This window comes from Sorex araneus, chromosome X, assembly GCF_027595985.1.
Source record: "Sorex araneus isolate mSorAra2 chromosome X, mSorAra2.pri, whole genome shotgun sequence".
NCBI classification, from domain to species: domain Eukaryota; kingdom Metazoa; phylum Chordata; class Mammalia; order Eulipotyphla; family Soricidae; genus Sorex; species Sorex araneus.
Window position 1 is genome coordinate 62,179,447 of NC_073313.1, and position 21,289 is coordinate 62,200,735.

Sequence of the window (21,289 nt, forward strand, 5' to 3'; positions counted from 1 at the left end):
GCATGCTGTAACACCACGTTAAATCCTTGGCAACACGTTGTTATGTCCCCTGATTAATTCCAGGAGTGACTTCCAAGAACAGAACTGGGAATACACCATAAACACCATTGGAAGTTGCTCACCAAACACCTTAAAATAAAGAAATAGAACTTGGGATACAGTACAGAGTGTAGTAAGCTTGCGTTCCACCCAGCAGAACCGGGTTTGATTCCTGGCACTACATTTGGTTCTCTGAGCATCACCAGGAGTAATACCTGACACAGACCCAGGAGAAATCACTGATCACTACCAGGCATAGAAAAAAATAAAAAATGGGGCTGAAGCAATAGCACAGCGGGTAGGGCGTTTGCCTTGCAAGCGGCCAACCCGGGTTCGAATTCCAGCATCCCATATGGTCCCCTAGCACCGCCAGGGGTAATTCCTGAGTGCAAAGCCAGGAGTAACCCCTGTGCATCTCCAGGCGTGACCCAAAAAGCAAAAAAAAGAGAAAGAAATAAAAGAACCAAATAGAACATTTAAAACTGAGGCATACAATGGAGAAAATTAAAAATGTATTGAAGAGGCATAACAACAGAATAGGATGACAAAAGTGAGAAAAACAAAGATAATTGCCTGTTGTGAAGACAAGAAAAGAAAAGAAATTTAAGAAAATCTTAAGCCTCAGGGACCTGTGAGGCTTAATATTGTGAGCATCTCTAATATACATGTACATACTTATGCATGTATAAAGAGGGAGACAAAGAGAGAAACAGAGACCCAAAAAGTACCAGAAGGAAAGAAAAGAGACTGAGCCAGAACCAAATACTTTTTTTTTGCTTTTTGGGTCACATCTGGCGATGCACAAGGGTTATTTCTGGCTCTGCACTCAGGAATTACCCCTGGCAGTGCTTAGGGGACCATATGGGATGCTGGGAATCGAACCCGGGTAGGCCGCGTGCAAGGCAAACGCCCTACCCGCTGTGCTATCACTCCAGCCCCCAGAACCAAATACTTTAAAAAATTGGTTGAAGTAATTTTCTCAAAGTTGGTAAAAGACATAAAATCACAGATTCAAGAACTTCAGTAATTCCCAAGCAAGGTGACAAAAAAGAGAGAAAATTACATCTAGTACATCATAGCCTAACTGCTGATATTCAAATACTAAGATAAAATCTTCAATCACTAGAACACAAATAGAGAAACCACATTCTGACTGCTCACTACACATGAAATACAACAAAGGTTTGAAAACAGTGAAACAATATCTTTATTATTTCCTCATTTGAACCAGTGGAGATTTGCTAATACAAACGATGCCTGTTATAACAAGAATGTCTTATGCATCAACAAAAATACTGTCTATACTTGCAGTGGAATTGTCAGTAGTTCGGTTTATTTTCTTTTTGCTGTATCCAGTCTTTGAAGAATGAAGCAAAAAGCAGATTCGGGGGACACTTGCAACTGTGGTCTCTGGGTCAGCCATTCCACACTTACTTTATTTATTTATAGACTTTTATTCCTTTGAGAATTTTTGGAGTATTTTATTACTTTTCTAAAACACCCTTTTTCAACTTCTTTCTAGTCCCCACCCCATCTCCTTAGTAGCCATATTTCTGTAACTGTCCATGAGTTTGCTATTTTACTTTGTTTTATCTGTTTATCTCTGTTGAATCCTTACAATTGATGAAATCATCTAATACTTACCCTCTTTCTTATAACTTATTTTACTTCACATATTTCCTTCAAGTATCTTCCATTTTACTGGGAGTGGCAAAATTTTGTCCTTCTATTGATGGAGAGTATTTCATCATGTCAATGTACCACTTCATCCAGTCATCTGTTGATGGACTCTTTGTTTGCTTTCATAGTTTTAAAATTCTTGGGGCCACCCACATCTGGCCATTATTAGGGTTTACTCCTGGCTTTGTGATCAGGATCACTGCTGGCAGGTTCGAAGGACTGTATGGGGTGCCTGGAATAGAACCTGGGTCAGCCAGCATGGCAAATGCCCTACCCCTGTACTACCTCTCCAGCCCCGTTAACATATTTCAACTATTGTAAATAATGAATACCCATGTCAAAGTACTGAAAAATAACAAAGTACTTTTATATTTAATTTTTATTTATTTATTTTAAAAATTGAATCACTTGACACACATAGTTACAAAGTTGTTCATGATTGGGTTTCAGGCACACAATGTTCCAAAACCCTTCCATCAAAAAGTACTTTTCATTAAGCAAAAATCAAGAAGGGAGATGAAATAAAGGTATTTTAAATACAAAGGGTATCTAATTACCAATACATTTACATGAATTAAAAGGAATGCTGAAGTAAATTCTTTCAGGGGCACAATCAGTGGTGCTCAGAGCTTACTCCTGACTGTGCTCAGTGGTCACTAATGCTGGTGGTGCTCAGGGGATATATGCAGTGCTGAAACAGGATCAGCCACGTATAAGGCAAGTGCCTTACCCTTCTACTATTTCTACAGTCCCATGGAGAGATAGTAATTGATAGTAATTACAAAGGAAATTCTTTAGGCTGAAGATCAATAGTAGCAGATGGAAACTTGGGCCTACAGAAGAAAATTAGAAATGCAAATATATGATTTAATATGAATGATTATTTTGTTTTTGATTGAGTAAAAACACATGTGAATGTATGACTGTTTAAAGTGAAAAATTATATGGGACTGCAGTGATAGTACAGTGGGTAGGGTGCGTGTCTTGACAGAGTCATCCTGGATTTTATTCTCAGCATCCCATATGGTCTCCTGAGCACAGGAATAATTTCTGAGTATAGAGCCAGAAGTATTCCCTGAGCATTGCCTGGTGGGTGACCCAAAACCCCAAAATAAATGCATAAATAAATAAAGTATAAATTATACTGTTTTGTGGATTATAATGTAGGTAAGGTATCATAAATATGACAATAAGATTTAGGAGAGGAAGATCATATAGAATTTAAATTTTTTCATGCTTGACATGAAGTGGTACAAAAGTTCCTCAAAGTAGACTGAACAGTTTTGAAGGCATAGAAAATGATTAGACTACTACTAAGAGACATAAAGTAAAATAAAGTATCTAAAAATTAAATAAAATGAATATCTACAATGCACTCCAATCATTCAGGAGAAGTCAGAAAATGAAGGACATATAATAAACAGAGATAGGAGCAGAAAAACTATAGTTTATAAAATTTATAGACCCAAATCTATAAATACTATAAATGATGTTGTAATGAGCTCAGATGTGTATCCTTTGCCTCCAAACTCATATGATTATGAAGCTAATACCAAATGTCTATTATATCAGAACATTTGGGAAGTCTTTGAAGAGATGATTAAAGGAAAATGAGACCATTAGCATAGGTCCTAATCCAACATCACTTTTGGCCTAAGTAGCAAAGGAAATTTATACTCAGAGAGCCACCAACTTTGTGCATGCAGAGTGAAGGTCATGTGAAGATTCAGGGAGAGGACACATGTGTTTGTCTGCAAGCCAAGGAGTTAAGAGACATCAACCCTGCTGACATTTTGATCTTAGACTTCTAGCTTCTAGAACTGTGAGAAAATAAATGTCTCTGTTTCAATCCTCTATCCTGTGGTACTCTGGCAGTCCAAGTAAACTAATAACGAATGTTAATGGATTAAACACCTTCATTGAAAGGCAGATTATGAGAGTTATGAGAGTAGGCTAAAAGAGTAAGATGCTGCTACATGCTTTCTGGGAGACACAAATTTTAATTATAAAGATAGTGACTGAAAGTAAATGTATGCAAAAGGATAAACACAGCACAAACAGAAAATATAAGAAGACTAGAGTGGCTTTGTCAATGTCAGATAAAGCTGACTACAAGTGGAAAAGGCAAAAAGATATTTTAATAATAAATTATCAGGGAGATAATGACATTTATAACTGTGAACATATCTAAAAGGACAACTTTATGATACAGAGAATATGGGCAGAATTAAAATTTAAAAACATGGTTGGAGATTTTAGCAACCTGTTTTGGCAACAGATGAAAAACTAGAGAAAAATTATAAGCACAGATTTTTTGAACAATATTATCAACTTGACATCACTAATATTTATAAAACACTATACCCCCAAATGTAAGTAAAACATTTTTTCAAGTATAAATTCACCAATAAAGATTATATGCTGGGCCATAAACCATATCTAAGTGAATTTGACAGAAACAAAATCATACAGTGGATGTTTCCAGATTACAATGGAACTAAATAAGAAGTTGATAACAATAAGTAAGAAAAGAAAAGAACAACCCTGAATTACATAGAAATTTAACAATACGCTTCTAATTAACATATCACTCAAAGACGCAATCAGATAGGGAATTAGCAACTATTTTGAAGCAATTGACAATAAAAATACGATATATTTGTGAGAAGAAAATGAAACAGTGATTAGAGAAAAGGTTATAATTCTACACATATTAGAAGAGTAAAGTGACTTAAAATTAATGACTAAGAATTCACACCAAGAACTTAGATAAAAGGTGAACAAAGTAAAACCTAAATTTAGAAGCTAAAAAACAATAAACAAAACCAGTTACTAAAGTACGAACTATGAACATCAGATCTGGGGGTAGTATACAGATTAGAAGTGACTGGGAGTAGGGCAGAGAAATAGTATGATGTTTTTCTTGAGCGTAGCTGACTCAGGTTTGATCCGTGGCATCTCATATGGTCTCTTGAGTATCACCAGGAGCAATATCTCAGCGCAGAGCCAGGAGTAGCCCTGATTAATGTCACGTGTCACCCAAAAACAAAACAAAAAGAAGTGACTCAGGGGCATGGAGAATGTCATGGGCACTTTGGTGGTGGTGAGAGTGGTAACTGTTCAGACCATAAATGTCAACACATAACATAAGCACATAACCTAAACAATAATAAAAAATTAAAGAAAGAAATTATAAAGAGACCAAGGAGATAGCTCGAGTAGTAGAGCTTATGTGTAAAATGTGCAAAGCCCTGTCCACTAATGAATGCTCTCCTTCCTCAGCCCTGTGGCCTCTGAGCACTTCTGTATGTGGTTGCCACTAGAACAAATTTTAAAGAGAAGAACAAAAGTCAGTAACATAGAAAAATGGAGAAATTTAGCAGAGCAAAATGGTCAATAAAAATAGGTGATTCTCTGACTAGGTTTAATCAGGAAAAGGGGGAGAGAACACAATTAGTATTATCAAGAAAAAACAATGATATCACTACAGACACTACAACATTTAAATGATGATAATATTGGGATTAGAGAGTTAGTACAGTGGATAAGGCACTTGATTTTCATGCCACTGACCCGTGTTTAATTCCCAGCATCCTATATGGTCTCCTGAGCACCACCAAGAGTAATTCCTGCATTTAGAGCCAGAACTAACCTCTGAGCATCTCTGGGTATGGCCCCCAAATAGAAATAAATAAATAAGAAATAATAAAATGATAATAGTTAGTATTAATGTCTATGTCAACAAACACTCAAACTTGGATAAAATGATGAAATTAAAAAAAATAACTACCTACTGAAATGGACAGCAGATGAAACAAAAAATATGCACTTCAAGTCTATTGAAGAGCCAAACTTATTATCATATTCCCACAAGAAAACTCCAGAGCTAGATAATTTTACTGATATATTCCATCAGATATTTAAGAAGAAATAATATTTTTTCAGAGTATTTTCATAAAATTCAGGAGGGGAGAGTTTGAAATTGTTTTGATGTGGCCCACATAACCTTAATATCTGCACTTTATTCTAAAACATTCAAAGTTTTAGCTTTTATGTTTAGTTCTGTAAAATAGCTCACATTAAATTTTTGTGTATTTTGTAGGAATGGGCAAAGAATATCTTCAGGACTTGTAAGCAAAGAACAGGAAGCAATCACCATAAAATTATATTGAGATTAAAGATTTCTATTCAACTAATGACTTTGTTTGATCTGTGAATATTAATTCCCAAATAATTTATGTAGTTACTTTCATATTCCAGTTTCTACACAACTCCCTGCTCCTGTATTGTGGGTTGCTCATTGTGACATGCTTCGAAAGAGGACAGTATGAAAAAGGGGACAGTACCTTCACAGTGAAGAAATCTGATAAACACTAATTCAAGGTGTTTGTCACAGTTTCTAGAAGATGGAGCCACTTTGAAAAATGGTGGAGCTCTCAGTCTACTATAAACATAAACATGGCCCTAATATATGATTAAGCTATTATGTTTCTTAGGGTTTACTTACAATAAATGAAAATGAAGTGTCCACAAACATATATATGAAAGAAAGAATATCCATCCAGGTTTTCTCACAGAATCCAGTTTTTTAATAGCCCATCTGTCTATTAATAGAGAATGGATGAACAAATTATGACAAATTCATACAATAGAATAAAACTCAGCAATAAAAGAAACAAATTACTAATGCATGCAATAACATGATTGAATTTCATAATCATTATGTTGAACGGAAGAAGACATAAAAAAGGAGTACATACTGTATGAATTAATTTATAGGACATCATAGAACAGGTTGATTTAATCTTGTGAGGGAAGAACTCAGAGCATTGGGTGTCTGTGGGCTGTGGGGACAGGGAGTAGGACAGAAGATAAAGGTGCTTTCCAGGATAGTGATAATGTTCTAATTCTTAATGGGGCTTGTTTACACAGGGCTGTGTATTTTTCAAACTCCACAAATAGAATATTTCTGATTTGTAAATTTTTTTGTTTTGTTTTGTTTTTTGCTCTTTGGGTCACACCCAGCAATGCACAGGGGTTACTCCTGGCTTATGCACTCAGGAATTACTCCCGGCGGTGCTCAGGAGACCATATAGGATGCTGGGAATTGAACCCGGGTCGGCTGCGTGCAAGGCAAATGCCCTACCTGCTGTGCTATCTCTCCAGCCCCGTGATTTGTACATTTTTGTTACCCAAATTTCATCTCAGAATAAAAGAACTGCAGTGAAATATTAGGGGCATTCATTCTGAACTTGATTTTTGTGTATGACTGACAATTTTCATAACCAAATACTGAAAAATGAAAATCAAACCACAACTTGGGAAAATATATAAAAGGATCAAAGGAATAGTACCCTAGAGTAGAAACTCCTACAAATCAATAAGGAAAAGGCAGAAAATTTAATAGAAAAGTAGCAAAATTACTCAATAGACATTACAAAAAATGATACGCAAATGGATAGTAGGCCCAGGGAATGAGGTAGGGGTGGAAGCTCTCATCGTCTAGGACAACTCTTAAAGGTACTGGGACTGCAAGTGATAGCAGTGCTGGGTTTTTAGGTCCGTATAAGATAGTACTACTAACTTCTAGTACTACTGAGGGCTCCAGACCAAGTCTTCCTCCCACCCATTATCTTGCCACCAACTTAGTAGAGGACCTTGGACAAGTCACTTCAGTTCTGTGCGCTCTCTGAAGATTAATATCAGTTTTGTTCCTCTTGTGTCCCCAAACTGGTGTATCTTCTAGGCTCTGTTGACAGCCCATTTGGTCTGGGTAGTTGTGTGTACTTAAAAATTACCTTCCCTGGTCCTGGCTCTGGGAGCAGGTCCAATGTCTTTCTCAGTGGCAGCTGAGATGGAACACTGCCTATCGGAGTAGCTTTTGAGTTCCTAGAAACTAAAACGACTATGTTCTCAACTATGGAAGTTCCATCACCCACAGAAAAATGTTACAAGCCCCTCCTAGTGCCACATCATAATGCAAGTCACATACACTATATGCTGTGAAAGATCATGAGCTGATTGGCTGGCGGGAAGTCCTCCCATAGTTTTTTCCATGGATGTTTCCAGAAATGATGTCCAAAGAACTTGTGATACGTAAAGTTCACGGTCATATGAAGAAATTTCTATCAGTCTCCAGTTGGGAGATGAACTCCTAACCTGCAGAATCCCATTATTGGGGAGGAGGAAGCTGTATCCATGTTCTTGGGACACCGTTAACTCTTAGTAGCAACAACAGCCAGCATAGTCATAGCTGTGGGACTTGTTGCCATAATCAGACTGAAGCTACACTTCACCTCAGGCCTCATCCAGGACTCTACATGCTTCCATGCATTGAACATATAAGAATCAAGCCTCAGAAGTAGCCTGGGAGGCATTCCTTCTGTTCTTACTCATCGAGTAAGGAAACAGAGATTTGGCAGGTGAATGGGGTTTCACAAGGTCACAAGAGGCCTACCTGTACCCAGAACACAAATTGGCATGCCAATTATTGCCTCTCACATGTGGGGCTGGTGCACTTCTAGACTGGTCAGCCTAAATGGACATATTCTGAGGTAACCCAAACAAGATAAGCAAACCCTATTAGTGACTCTAGGGGAGCCTTGTGCTTCCCAGGCATACACTGAATTAACCTGTAAATAAAGTCTGGGCCAGTGTCCACTGCCCGATCCAGTGTTGCAATAGGAGCATAAAAAAAGAAAGGACACTTTCCTTGGATCCTCTATAGGTGCCTGCACATGTGGCAAAGTTGGGAAGACCATCTGCCTGGACAAGGCCCTTGGAGCTGATGCCTAGTCAAGCTGACTGTCCCCCCAATGAGCCAATGTAACAGTACAACATAAGACGCTCTTCTTTGTGACAGGGTCCATTCCCCGTTCTCACAGCCGTAGGTAGCATTGAGGCCACCGAAATTAATCAGAGCTTTAGAGACTGGCTAAGAGAGAGAGTACAGAAAAAACCTCTGCAGGAGATCAATCAGCTCAGTGAAGGCAGGGGGGCTCATAGGCCAAGTATCAGCCTTTATGTACCTTGCTCTCCTCTTCAAACAACCTTTCCCTGAGAGGCCAAATTAGCCCCTGGGACTGGCTCAAAACTTAGAGCAGGGCCAAGTCCAAGCTTGCTAGGTTCAGAGTTCTCTCACCACCCTTTTAGCTGGTACACTCACATCCTTCACCAACCCGAGCCATTAAATCAGCGTTAACTATGAACTGGTTACCTAGCTGGACACTGGAAACAAGAGATTGGCAGAACAAAATTCATCCCTGATGTTGCAGACATTTTAGTTGAGGAAGAGAAAGCAAGAAGCCAACAAGTGCATCCTGATTTCATAAGAAATATAGTGAGAACTGGAGAGATAATACAGTAGGTAAAGCACTTACAGAATCGAAGTAAGCGGACATACTTACTTCGATGAAGCAGTCATCGAAGCCCTAGCCAAACAGGGAGTTCAAACTCAGTACATCAAGATCATCTGCCAGCTGTATTATGGATTCACCACCAGGATCTCACCATTATACAAGGAAGTGATCATTGATGTAAAGAGAAGGGTTCGGCAGGGCGATACCATTTCACCGAAACTCTTCAGTATCACCCTCGAATGTCAAGCGACGACTGGATGGGAAGTAATGGGAGTGAAGATAGATGGTCGGCAACTACACCACCTCCGCTTCATTGATGACATTGTTCTCATAATGCCAAACATTAGCCAAGCGGCACAAATGCTGGCCAACTTCGACCGCGAGGGTGAAAAGGTTCTACTGCAGCTGAACCTCAACAAGACGATGCTCATGAAAAATAAACTAGTCCCTGACACTCCATTTACTCTCAATGGAACGGACATCTCCAAATGCAGCAGCTATTTGTACCTGGGTCGAGAACTCAACATAAGGAAAGGAACGACTTGGCGCCAGAACTGCTCAGGAGGAAGAGCATGGAACGCCTTCAAGAGGTTCAAAGAAATGGTTAAGAGGATGAAGGACCTCAGACTCCGGGCACATCTTTTTGATTCCACCATTCTTCCTGTGCTAACATACACCTCAGGGACCTTGGCCCTATGCAAACATGATGAGAACGCTATTCGGGTATCCCAAAGAGGAATCGAAAGAGCTATGCTAGGAGTATTACGTTTCACTCAAGTGAGAGAAGGAATCCGGAGTCCTGACCTCCGTCGACCATCAAAAATCAGGGATGCTGTCTCGTTTGTGAAGGCATCAAAAATCAGATGGGCTGGTCATGTAATGTGATTCAGAGATGACGGCTGGACTAGAGCTGTTACCGACTGGATTCCACGGGATGTCAAAAGACCGCATGGCCGCCCACCACCGAGATGGTCAGACTGCTTTTTTTTTTTTTGCTTTTTGGGTCACACCTGGCGATGCACAGGGGTTACTCCTGGCTCTGCACTCAGGAATTACTCCTGGCGGTGCTCAGGGGACCATATGGGATGCTGGGATTTGAACCCGGGTCGGCCGCGTGCAAGGCAAACGCCCTACCCGCTATGCTATCACTCCAGCCCCGAGATGGTCAGACTTCTTCGTCAAGACTCTGAGTGAATTATTTGAGGCTCTTTCTGTTCCTGGAGCAAGCAGATATCATGGGGCTACACTAGCATGCAACAGGGACAAATGGAGACGTTACTGGCGCCCGCTCGAGCAGATCGAAGATCAACGGGAAGACAAGTGATATAAGTGATACAAAGCATTTACACTGCATGTGGCTGACCTCACTTCTATCCCCTCCTGAGCAATTCCAAAGTGACCCCTGAGCACTGCCAGATGTGGCCTTCTCCAAAAATATGTAGTGAACAATAGTTTTCTAACAAGTCGTAGAAAAGAAAATCCAGGGTGCTGAGCCAATGACCATTGTGACTGAGGTGACAATCCCAGTCAGGAAGCTCCAGTAAGGTGAAATGATATTAAGATGCATTCATGTGACCAGCACATAGCTGATGTACCAACATGTTTTAATAAATAATCTCTCTCCTTCATACATGCATTCATCCACACATCCACACACACACATGTAGCACAATCATGGAATGTCACGGATGAGCTTCCAAAAGTCATCTAATCCATGATCCTGCCAAAGGAATTTTTCTTTGGTGAGGGCACATTCTTGGCATCAGCCTTGATCTCCTGAGGCACTGCCTTAGGAAGGCGAGGGGACCGCAGCTCTCAGCCATTTCTTCGACATTCGATTATATTCCCTTAATATAAAGGTCCCTCTCTAAGACCAGCAATCAATATCAGAAAGGGCCTGAGACCTGTAGCCAACCACATCCTCTGAGCCCTGCAGAAGCTTTTCCTAGTTCTCACCTATGGCAGCCTGGCAAGTGCTGTGGATTTGTAGTATCAACGAGCTCCCTAAGGAATGAGGTCCCAGCCAGGACAGAAAGGAAAGAGTCAGATGGAAATTATCACACATCCATTTCAGGCCAGCTTCCTTTGCCTTGCAGAGTCCTGTGGCCCAGAAGCTCTTTAATCTGTGCCTGGAGAGGAGGCAGTAGGAGGAGATGGTATGTGTGTCTGTATATGTGTAGATCTCTCTGCCACCCTATGTGTTATCTCTGTAAGACTATATGTTCTTTATTTCTGTATGGATCTGACTATGTGTGTCGGTATGTGTGCGTATGTCTTTCGGGAGTTTATGTGAATCTGTATATGCATGTGACTGTGTGAGCCTGTATATGTCTGCAAGTGTCTCTGTCTGTGTGTGAGTCTGTGTGTGTCTGCCTTTCTGTGTGAGCACTCCCTTATACACACACTTAGAGGCAGATCATCTACCCAGAAGCATTGCACCAGATCAAGGTGGGTACAGTGTCAGTGCTTTTAGAGGCTGGAGAAATCAGCCTCTCTTGGGGGATCTGCCGTCCATATCCATACTTTTGTAAATGAATGAAGCTTCAAATTTCTAATTTGAATGAGATATTCTTTAAAATTTTGGAACCAGTCAAAAGTAAAGTAGATACCAGTGGTCAGAGGAACAGTACATATGGTTAAAAGCCAGTACAACCTGGAAAGAAACCAAGTCCTACTATCAGGCTCTTCTATGATCTACTTATCCACTGGAACCTCTGTGTTTGGTCTGTAAGATGGCACAAACTAGTGCTACCATTTGTGGGTATCAGCTTTGGCTTCACAGGATGTGTGAAGAATTTATCTTTTCTGCTCCACAGTTATTATTCCACTGCTGCTTCTCTCTCGCTCCTAAACCTGAATGTCCAGTATCCTTCCTCCTAGTCCATTCCATGGCAGATTGGATGTCCCAGTGTGTCAAGAACCCAGGAGACTTCTTTGACATGCCACTAGTCCCTGTCTGTGTCAGCCCATTGCCTGGCACACAGATAAGCCCAGTGGCTGTATAAAACTGATAATGAAGCCAACATCTTCTCTCACAAATAACTTTCTTGGTGGCTTAAGGAAATCAGAATAATCCCTGACAGCCCATTGAGGCAGGAAATGAGATGTGAGTCAAGGATGTCACCTGGAGAAGACCATGGCAAAGCCTAGATAGAGGCCTGCTGCCTAGTGAGAGGAAGGGATGGCCTGAAGTCACTCAGTAAGCCAGGGACAGAGCCTACCCGAGTCTTAGTCTTCTTAACTGGAGGTGACTTCTCTCTGTCCAGTCCTCAGACTATCCATCCAGTTGTCCTGTCCAGCTGACTCTAGCAAAGCCACAGTGAACTAGGACCCAGGTGGGAACACCAAAGCACCCTCCAGTTGTGTGCTGGGTGTTGGGCTGGAAGGAAAGGAAAGCACTACCCCAATAGGCCCCACTGTCCACTGTCCCCAGTCCCTCGCGCCTGACCCTGTAGGCACCCCAGGAAATCCTATTCTGGCCACTATCTGCTTTCTCCCAGCATCCGGATCCCTGTGCCCTGCCAGACCTACCACCAGCCCAGCCCCCAGAAGCTCCCCCTATGAGTTGGGGCTGGCTCAGGCCCAGGGTCCCCAGCATCCTGGCTAACAACCAATGATGCTTTCCACATTCCTTCCCAGAGTTTAGAGAAGCTGGCTAGGGTCACACAATGCTGCTCCTTTGCACAGCCTATGCCCAGTTTCTCAGCTCGGAGGTGAAGGCTGGAACAAATCAGGGACCATGGTTGCAGGGGTCAGGACATAAACAACCCCCTACTGGCTATGTGATATAGGCCAGACTGTACAGGGCTTGCTTTCCTTGAAGAGGATTTCAAGGACAATATAGGGGCTCTGGGAAGGCCATATTGGCTTCAACGGTGGGGACTTCTTTTATTGATTGATTTTTGTCCATGGCTTTTTAGCCAGGGACCCCAGGTGGGACTCATGAGGTCTGAAGACCCCAAGGATCATCTACAGCAGGGGTGCACAGGAGTGTCTTTCTGAGGAAAATGTCTCTTAGCACCTTAAAAAAGTTTCAGAACCCAGTGAAAGATCAAGAATCTCTGATTTAGAGTGTTAGAGATCTTCTCAGAGATCTTTGAGGCGCCCAGTTAAGAAAACATCCCTCTCCTGTGGTAGCTGCTTCTGTGTCTAGGTGTCAGTTTGAAGACATAAGACCCTGATATTTCTGAGGCCCCCTTCCCTAGGAATGGATCCTGAGACAAAGACACAGTAGCAGCCACACTGCCTTGTGGAATGAGCCATGTGGACACTGACAATGGGAATCAGAGGGAAGGGCAGTGAGGGATGACAAGGCATGCTGCAGGGGATAGTAAAGGTGCAGTTAATCAGACCTAGAAGGAGGAGAAACTAGCCTCCACCATCCGTGCAGCTGGAACCAACTCACAAACACAGGGAAGAGGTCTGATGCAGAACTGCTAGGGTGAATATTAGCTCCACTGGCTAACTCACTGCACTGCTCTCAGCTTACCTTTAAGTTTATAATGTGGAGATGGAAGGAATATGGAGGAAAGCATTGACTAGATGTGGGAGCCAGAAAACTTGGATGCTGGTCAGGAGCTCTGTAACTTTGGGCCAGTGGTGATCTGATGACAAGGGTCAGAAGAGGTTGGTGACCTCACCAGGTAAAATATGGCCTTGTTTCCCTGGACTCTTTCTCCAACCTCTCTGGAGGCATAAGGTTGCAGCCAAGAGTTCCCACACTTTTCTTAAATGATTTGATAAAGGGCTTCAACTTTATTCATGAAAGATAAACTGCCATGCAAACTGCTATGCCCAACTTCTACAAAGAACTAGAAAACCAAAAGAAAATAAAGCAGCCAGGAAAATGTAGTTAATTATTCATGCAATTCTCTACATAAGAGTTTTGATAAACTAGATTCTTTTATAGAACACAGTGGAGGTTGGGAGGATGGTTGTGTTCCCTGGATCTGCTTGTACTTCACACCTTTTCCTGATAGTGGGGCACCACATGTGGACTAGCAGGTAGAACCACGAAGATGCTGCCAACAAAACTCTTCCTGCTAACATTGTGGTCAAGCAGGCAGGAGTCTTGGGGTAGAATGAAAGCCCCCAAAGATGCCCATGCCCCAAGTCCGGGAACCTGTGAATATACACTACATAGAAAAAGGCACTTGGTTCTAGATGTGATGAAATGAAAGATATTGGCCTGCAGAGACTGTTTGGGATCATCCCTGTGGGTGCAATGGAATGAGACAGGGAATAGAATAGGTCATATTCAAACCTTGGGAAGAAGCAGAGTTTGACATCTAAAGACAACAGCAGAATTATATCCACCTGAAACTATCATTAGCAACATAATAAATGACAGTGCCTCAAACAATAAAGATAAAAAGTGCTAAGTAAAATAAAAAGTAAAAAATAAAGACAGTAGAAGGGGCCATGATCCAAGAATTGGGTAGCCTCTAAGAAGTTGGACAATGCAGGAAGCAGACGTTCCCCTCCAGAATCCTCCAGAAGGAGCACAGCCATTTTCACACCTTTACTTTAGCCCCCACGAGACACATTTTGGTCTGTTGGCCCCTGAATCCGTGAGATAATAAACCTGTGTTCCAAGTTGAAGTGTGGAGCTTTGTTATAGCAGTTCTCGAACACAGAAGCAGAGGTCAAGCAGAAAAAGAGAGGCCACATTTGAATTCAGTTTCAGATATAGCAACAAACCAGGTAAAAGAATAACTCAGGGAAATGAATGATGGTTTAGCAAGAGTCTGGGAGAAAGCTGAATTCACACACAGGGGAAATCCACTTACATCTTCTGTTTACCTTGACCAATTCGAGTTATTCCAGACAGATTACAGATTTCACTAGATGGGAAGAAAGAAGAAGAAAGAAGAAAGGCAAAGGAACTGGGACCGGTCCTGAAGCCCTGACAAGGAGGGGAATAAGAGTGAAGAAGAGAATTCTGGCTGTACCTCCACTGCAGATGGAGCAGTCATGGGTAAGCACAGGCAGGATAGAGCCGAAGAAAGAAACCTCTGCTAACAACGGGCACCGGCTGCTGTGAGCAACACATCCTCGGAAACTCCTGTGGACATATCACTTCAGAGAGGGTCTCCTAGTAGACAGGTCAGGATGCCTAAAACTTGGTGAACAGAGTCTGTCAGCACTTGAAGGAGGAAAGAAATGACTGTCAACACACCCACTTACCCGTAGCTCTGGAATACATGCTGTGCCAGTGGCAATGCACAGAATTGTGAGGCCTAAAAGGTAATCATGGATGTGGCCCTCAAACAAGCCCTCAGCACTACCGGGAACTCAAAGTCAAGGTAAGCAGATTTGCCTAAAGGGCCTGTAACACGACAACAAATGCATTTGTCCCTGCAGTGCTGGCTGCCTCCTGGGAGTGGTGGCCAACATCAAAGGCAAGGGGGGTTCTGCGGTTGAGGACTGGGGAGAAGAGACATTCAAGATCAGCGTCCCAGTGGAGTTGACACAGCAACTTACCCCCTGGTCCAGTCTCATTTGAACAGGTTTGAGGGGCCAGCCAGAGGGTATCATACTCCTGTCCCTCCAGTGACCTTCTCATGTCCCTCCACCTTGGAGGGGTGGCCACAACAGCTTCAGTGAGAGCCACAGGCAGTGAACTGGGACGACTTGGTAGAGAGGGAGAACAAAGAACATTCTAGAGTGGAGACAAGTGTACTGGTTGGACTGTAGCCTGCCTCCCGAAACAGCACACAATATGAGGCCACAAGAGACAGGAAGATTCCCAGCCCTTCCCTTTGCACAGGAGGACACTAAGTCTCTCCCAGAGCTGACAGCAGGGCCTTCCTCCTTCCGGGCCTTTCTCCCCTCCTCTAAACCTGCCCTGATTTATCTCCTTCAAGGAACCCCACCCTGAATACCAGACAGATATTGGCTGATTTGTGCCTAACTTAATTGGGATTTGGAAGTCACCAAACTGGGATTCTCCTCACCCAATGGCTGCTTGCCCTCCCTCCCTCCCCTAGACTTCCTGTCTTGCTATCTCCTAGCCTAGAAGAAAATGCTTCCAAAACCCGTCCCTCAGGAAGGCCAGTGTGTGGGAAGGACCTGGAAAGCCAGCTGCCTGGCTGCTTTAAGTCAATCTGACATCAGAGGTCTGCGGGCTGGAACTATTCTGTCTGTTCAGCCAACACATTCAGCCAGGATCTTGCTGGCAGATAGTCCACAAAGTTCTCTGAAAGCCAATGGAGAGTCCCTCCTTAGGCAAACTCTCTCTCCAGCCCTGGGGAGATATATTCAAGATCAGCTGGAGCTTCTGGGCAGCAGCAGGAGGCCACTCATGTGGTGAGGAGTCACCGAGGCTCGGACATTAGGAGCCCTAGACAAGAAGATGCAGGGCTCCAGAGCCCACCCCTGAGTTGCTCCCTACATAGCATCTCTCCAGCGTCATGCGGAACTATGAAAATGAGTTAGAAAAGACCATGTTCATGCAGGTCGCTGTGGGATGCCTCCCGGGATGTGGCCCCGGTCCTGCTCCACAGGGCTTTCTGGACAAGAGTTCTCCACACCTGCTTGCCCTGAGAATCCTTGGCCCCATGGACACTATCTCCTCCACCTCTGAGGCCACACTGTTGGCCTCTCCTGGGAGAGCCCAAGACAGGACCCTGATCTGGATGGGTCTCTGGATCCATGAAGTAAGCACACTTGCCACTGGTGAGGTAGCTACCATTTACTTAACTCTGCCTTTGGAGCTTAGTCAGAGGCTTCTTTAGCCACACCATACCAAAGCAGAGGAAAAAAAAGAAAGTTTGGGAGTTCATTTTATGGGTGAATGTAAGAACCTAGAAACAGTAGGTGTAAGAAGCTAGAAATGAAAATACTATTCAAAACATGCCTGAGATCACAACTCTGGGAAACAGCAAAAGAGAAGAAGAGAAAAACAGACAGCATAAGGTTACTCTTTGAGGTTAGCCATATCCGAAGAGGATGGATACAAGAATTCATAACTGTTAATCTGCTAAAATCTGAAGTGGAAGAGTCAGAGAAATAGTATCACTGTATCATTGTCATCCTGTTGCTCATCGATTTGCTCGAGGGGGTACCAGTAACATCTCCATTGTGAGACTTGTTGTTACTGCTTTTGGCATATAAAATACTCCATGGGAAGCTTGCCAAACTCTGCCATGAGGGCAAGATATTCGCGGTAGCTTGCCAGGCTCTCCGAGAGGGGCAGAGGAATCAAACCCGCGTGCAAGGCGAACGCCCTACCCGCTGCGCTATTGATCCAGGGAAATAGTATAGATGATAAAATGCTTGCTTGCGTGCAACCAAGCCTAGTTCAATCTTTATACTGCATATGGTCCTTCAAGCACCGCCAGGAGTGACTCCTGAATACAGAGCCATCCAAGAGTAAGCCCTGAGCACTGCAAGGTGTGGTTCCAGAAGTCTAAAGAGTAAAAATAAAAATCTGAAGAGTTACTGTAATTCTCGTGCATATGAATATGAAAATGAATCCATTCTCCCTGCATACTTCACCAGAAAATCTTTTTAACTGTTACCATCTTCACTTCCACATGTTCATATTTTTCTGCCCCCCCCTCCATTCATTCAATAACTTCTAGGTCAATCTAGGCTCTGGTTGGGCTTGCCCTTAAGGCTTGTGGGTTAGCAGAGGAGACAGGGCATGGATCTAACTCAGCATGCGGAATGTGGTCACAGTGTCCCAGAAACAGCAGTGTACTAGGCTGAAGGCTCCCGGGAAGGACAGAAGATTTGCAGCTGAAAAAGAATGTAAGGGGCTGACCCACCCCTGGCTGCCGATGGTAATCAGGAAGGAGAGCTCAGCCTGCCTTGTCTGATGGCCAGTAAAAAGCCTTACTTTCCAGACCTACAAGAAAAATGTGTGGTCAGTCAGATGCAAGTGGCTTTGTGCCCCTGGGTCTATCTCTTCTCAGTAAAAACTAGAGTCTTATGGGTATGGACAACTTAGGAGAATAAACCCAAATATCCCCAATGCCTACCCTTTAGCCCCTGGGGCTCAGGACTTGTGACCATACATATGCTACTTCCCACCATCCAGGAGTTTTGCCATTGAATTGGAAGCTTGGAGTCTGGGAAGGGTGGGAAAACTGAGGAGGATCCCAATTTTCTTCTTAAGATCTGAATCTTAAGACTATCCACTGAAGATACTTATTTCAAAAATGACCCTCAGACAAGTGCAATGCCAATGATAGTAATGTCAAAATGTTTATCAAACAAACAGCCCTACTTCTCTGCCACCCTCCCCCCTCCACAGTCCCTTTATCAGTTTCAAAAATACATCTGAAAGGAGGAAATAAAGCTTTAGCCAGATGAGAGGTAAATTAACTAGAATGCAGGAGTATGCTCAAGGGCCATTATGACTAGTTACTCTCTGGGTTTCCTGGATACCGCTGGGGAACAAGGGTCCTCTTGAGCCGCTGAGCAGGCAGATGGTTCTACCACTTAGAGTGGTCTCTGAGCACCGGACTGGAAGCACAGGGTGGAGAAGGCTGTGGGCATGGGAGGAAATAACCGTGTCCACTACCACTCTCCCAAACACTCCCATTGGTCCAGCACTACCCAAACTCATTGAAGTATGGGTCTTGACTATCATCCATTGCAGTATGGGTCTTTACTATTAAATGCCTTTGAGGAGCAATAGTGCACCAAGATGCCTATTGAGAACTTGTCCTCAGTATTCATTCTTAGGCCCTCCAACCTAATGGCCACAAACCAAGTGGCTTAACACTCTTAAAATGATTTTTCTCACTCTGTAGTGGCTAAATGTCCCAAATCAGACTATCAGCTGAATTACATATACACTCCTTTCAAAAGCACTGGCGTTCAATCCATTCCTAGATGTCTACTGAATTCTCCTTATTGTCTTGGACATTCCTTGGTTTATGCCTCCAGTACCTGCTTCCATGTTAGCTGGCCTTTTTTGTTGTTGTCTTTGGGCCATGCCCAGCAATACTCAAATACTCGGATGTTTCTCCTGGCTCTGAATTCAGAAATGACTCCTGGCATTGCTCAGAGAATCATATGGGGTGCCAGGGATCAAACTTGGGTCAGCTTCATGCAGGTCAAGGGGCCTATTCTATTATAGCTCTGATCGCTTACCTGGACTTTTTGGGGTATCTTCTCTCCTGTTTTTGCTCAGGACACTTGTCATTATATATAGGGCCCACTGTGAATCCAAGTCACTTCATCTTGAGATCCTTAATTACTTCTGCAAAGACCCTTTTTCGAAAAGATCCATGCACAGATTGCATATATTTGTGAAAGAGACTAGTTACTATACTGCTCCAGTCCCTGATCAGAACTGTTGTTTTTAAAAGCCAACTGGCAGCCCTCAGATCAGGAGAGATTCTGACTGGGCCAGCGGTGATCTCATCACTTCATCACTCATCACTAAGTATATCCTGGGAGACTTAACTCATAAGACTCCTTCCAGAAGAGTAAAGCATGGACTCTGGAGTCAAGCATCATCCTTAGTTTGAATCCCAGCGCAGCCACCTCCTGATTTCAATGAGACCCCAGTCAGGTTACTGCATGTCTCTGCGCATCAGACTTCTTAGCTGTAAAACAGGGAAGGTAACAGTGGTGAGCTCACAGGAAAAGGGGAGAGTAAAGCTAAGGGTTTTGTTATTCCCATTTTCTCACTATGACAGTCAAGTGAGCTCATGTCACCCTACCCATGCCCTCAGAAGGAGAATCAGAACTTCAGTGCCTCAGAATCATTGGTCACTCTTGAAACCATCTACTCCCCCAAAGCCTCAGTTAAGAGACAAATGGATGGTGCCGGAGTGATAGTACACTGGCTAGGGCACTTGTCTTGCATGAAACTATGAAACTGACCCAAGTTTGATCCCCGGCATCTCATATGGTTCCCCCAAGCCCCGCCAGGTGTGATTCCTGACTGCAGAGTCAGGAGTAATCTCTGAGAGAAAGAGAGAAAGAGAGAAAGAGAGAGAGAGAGAAATGGAGGCTCCTGACCAGGCATTTTCAGGGAGACTCTTTCATATATGGTGGCATGATAACGAGAAGGATCTAAAGCAAAGAAACCAGAATTTACACCATCAAGGAAATAGCTTCTTTGACAGACATAACCTACAGGGGCTTCACATGTTACCTCTTGGTTGCTGGGTGCAGTCCCATGGGAGCTGTGCAGTGACTGTTGGAGACAATTTATAAATCACACCCGGCCTTCTTTGGATTAACCATCCACTTTCAGAAATCCTTTGAGATTACTGAAAGCAAGCCTACCCTCCAAAGATAAGTCCCCCACATGCTTGGAGCGCCCACATAGAGCCCCATTTGGAGGGTTTGGGGACTGAATCTGTGCCATTTCCCTGTCTTTCCACACCCCTGAGCTCATTTTGTCCTCAGCGAGATTGTGACTCCATCCTTTGTCTCTCTTTTACTGACAAGGGAGCTGAGGATTAAAGAGGGTGAGTCGTTTTGCTAAGACCACGCCACTAGTCCCTGGTCAGGGGAGAGCTGTACTCAAACTTTGTTTCCTAATGTTTTCATCTCTCGGCAGCTACAAGATAAAAAAAATTCCCCTTATGTTTGAGGAATTTCTTATTTTATTTTACTTTATTGAATCACTGTGAAAAAAAATACAAAGCTTTCAGGTTTAAGTCTCAGTCATATAATGGTTAAACCCCCATCCCTTCACCAGTGCACATGTTCCACCACCAAGAACCCCAATATACCCCCTCGCACCCCCCACCTGAGTAGCTAATGATATTCTCTTTATTCTCTCTATACTTTGAATACATTCAATATTTCAATAGAGAACTCACTATTATTGTTTGGAATTTTCCCCCAACAATCAGGCCTGCTGAAATTTAATAATTTAATAATTTGTTTTCCATTGCTGAGAAGGAAGACTCTAGATTTCTGATATTTTAGCTCAGTTCACAGTCTAGATGCATTTCTGTAAGAAGCCTCTCTGGGTGCCAAAATGGGTTAGAAGACCTCTCGGGTCATAGTTTTTAGGAGCAGAGGGTCCGTTTCTCGCATGGCAGCTCCGGATCTTATCTGGGCGGAGAGCGTGCCGGTAACGCCCCCCATCCCATGATCATGAGGCATTTCTTATATACTGAAATCATTGTCTGATATCTGCTGGATCTTTACTCCCAGTCAGAATTTGGAGAAAACGGAGCTTGATTTACTCTGAGCCTGGCACTTGACTCTGTATCAACAACTATGTGGGAAAATAC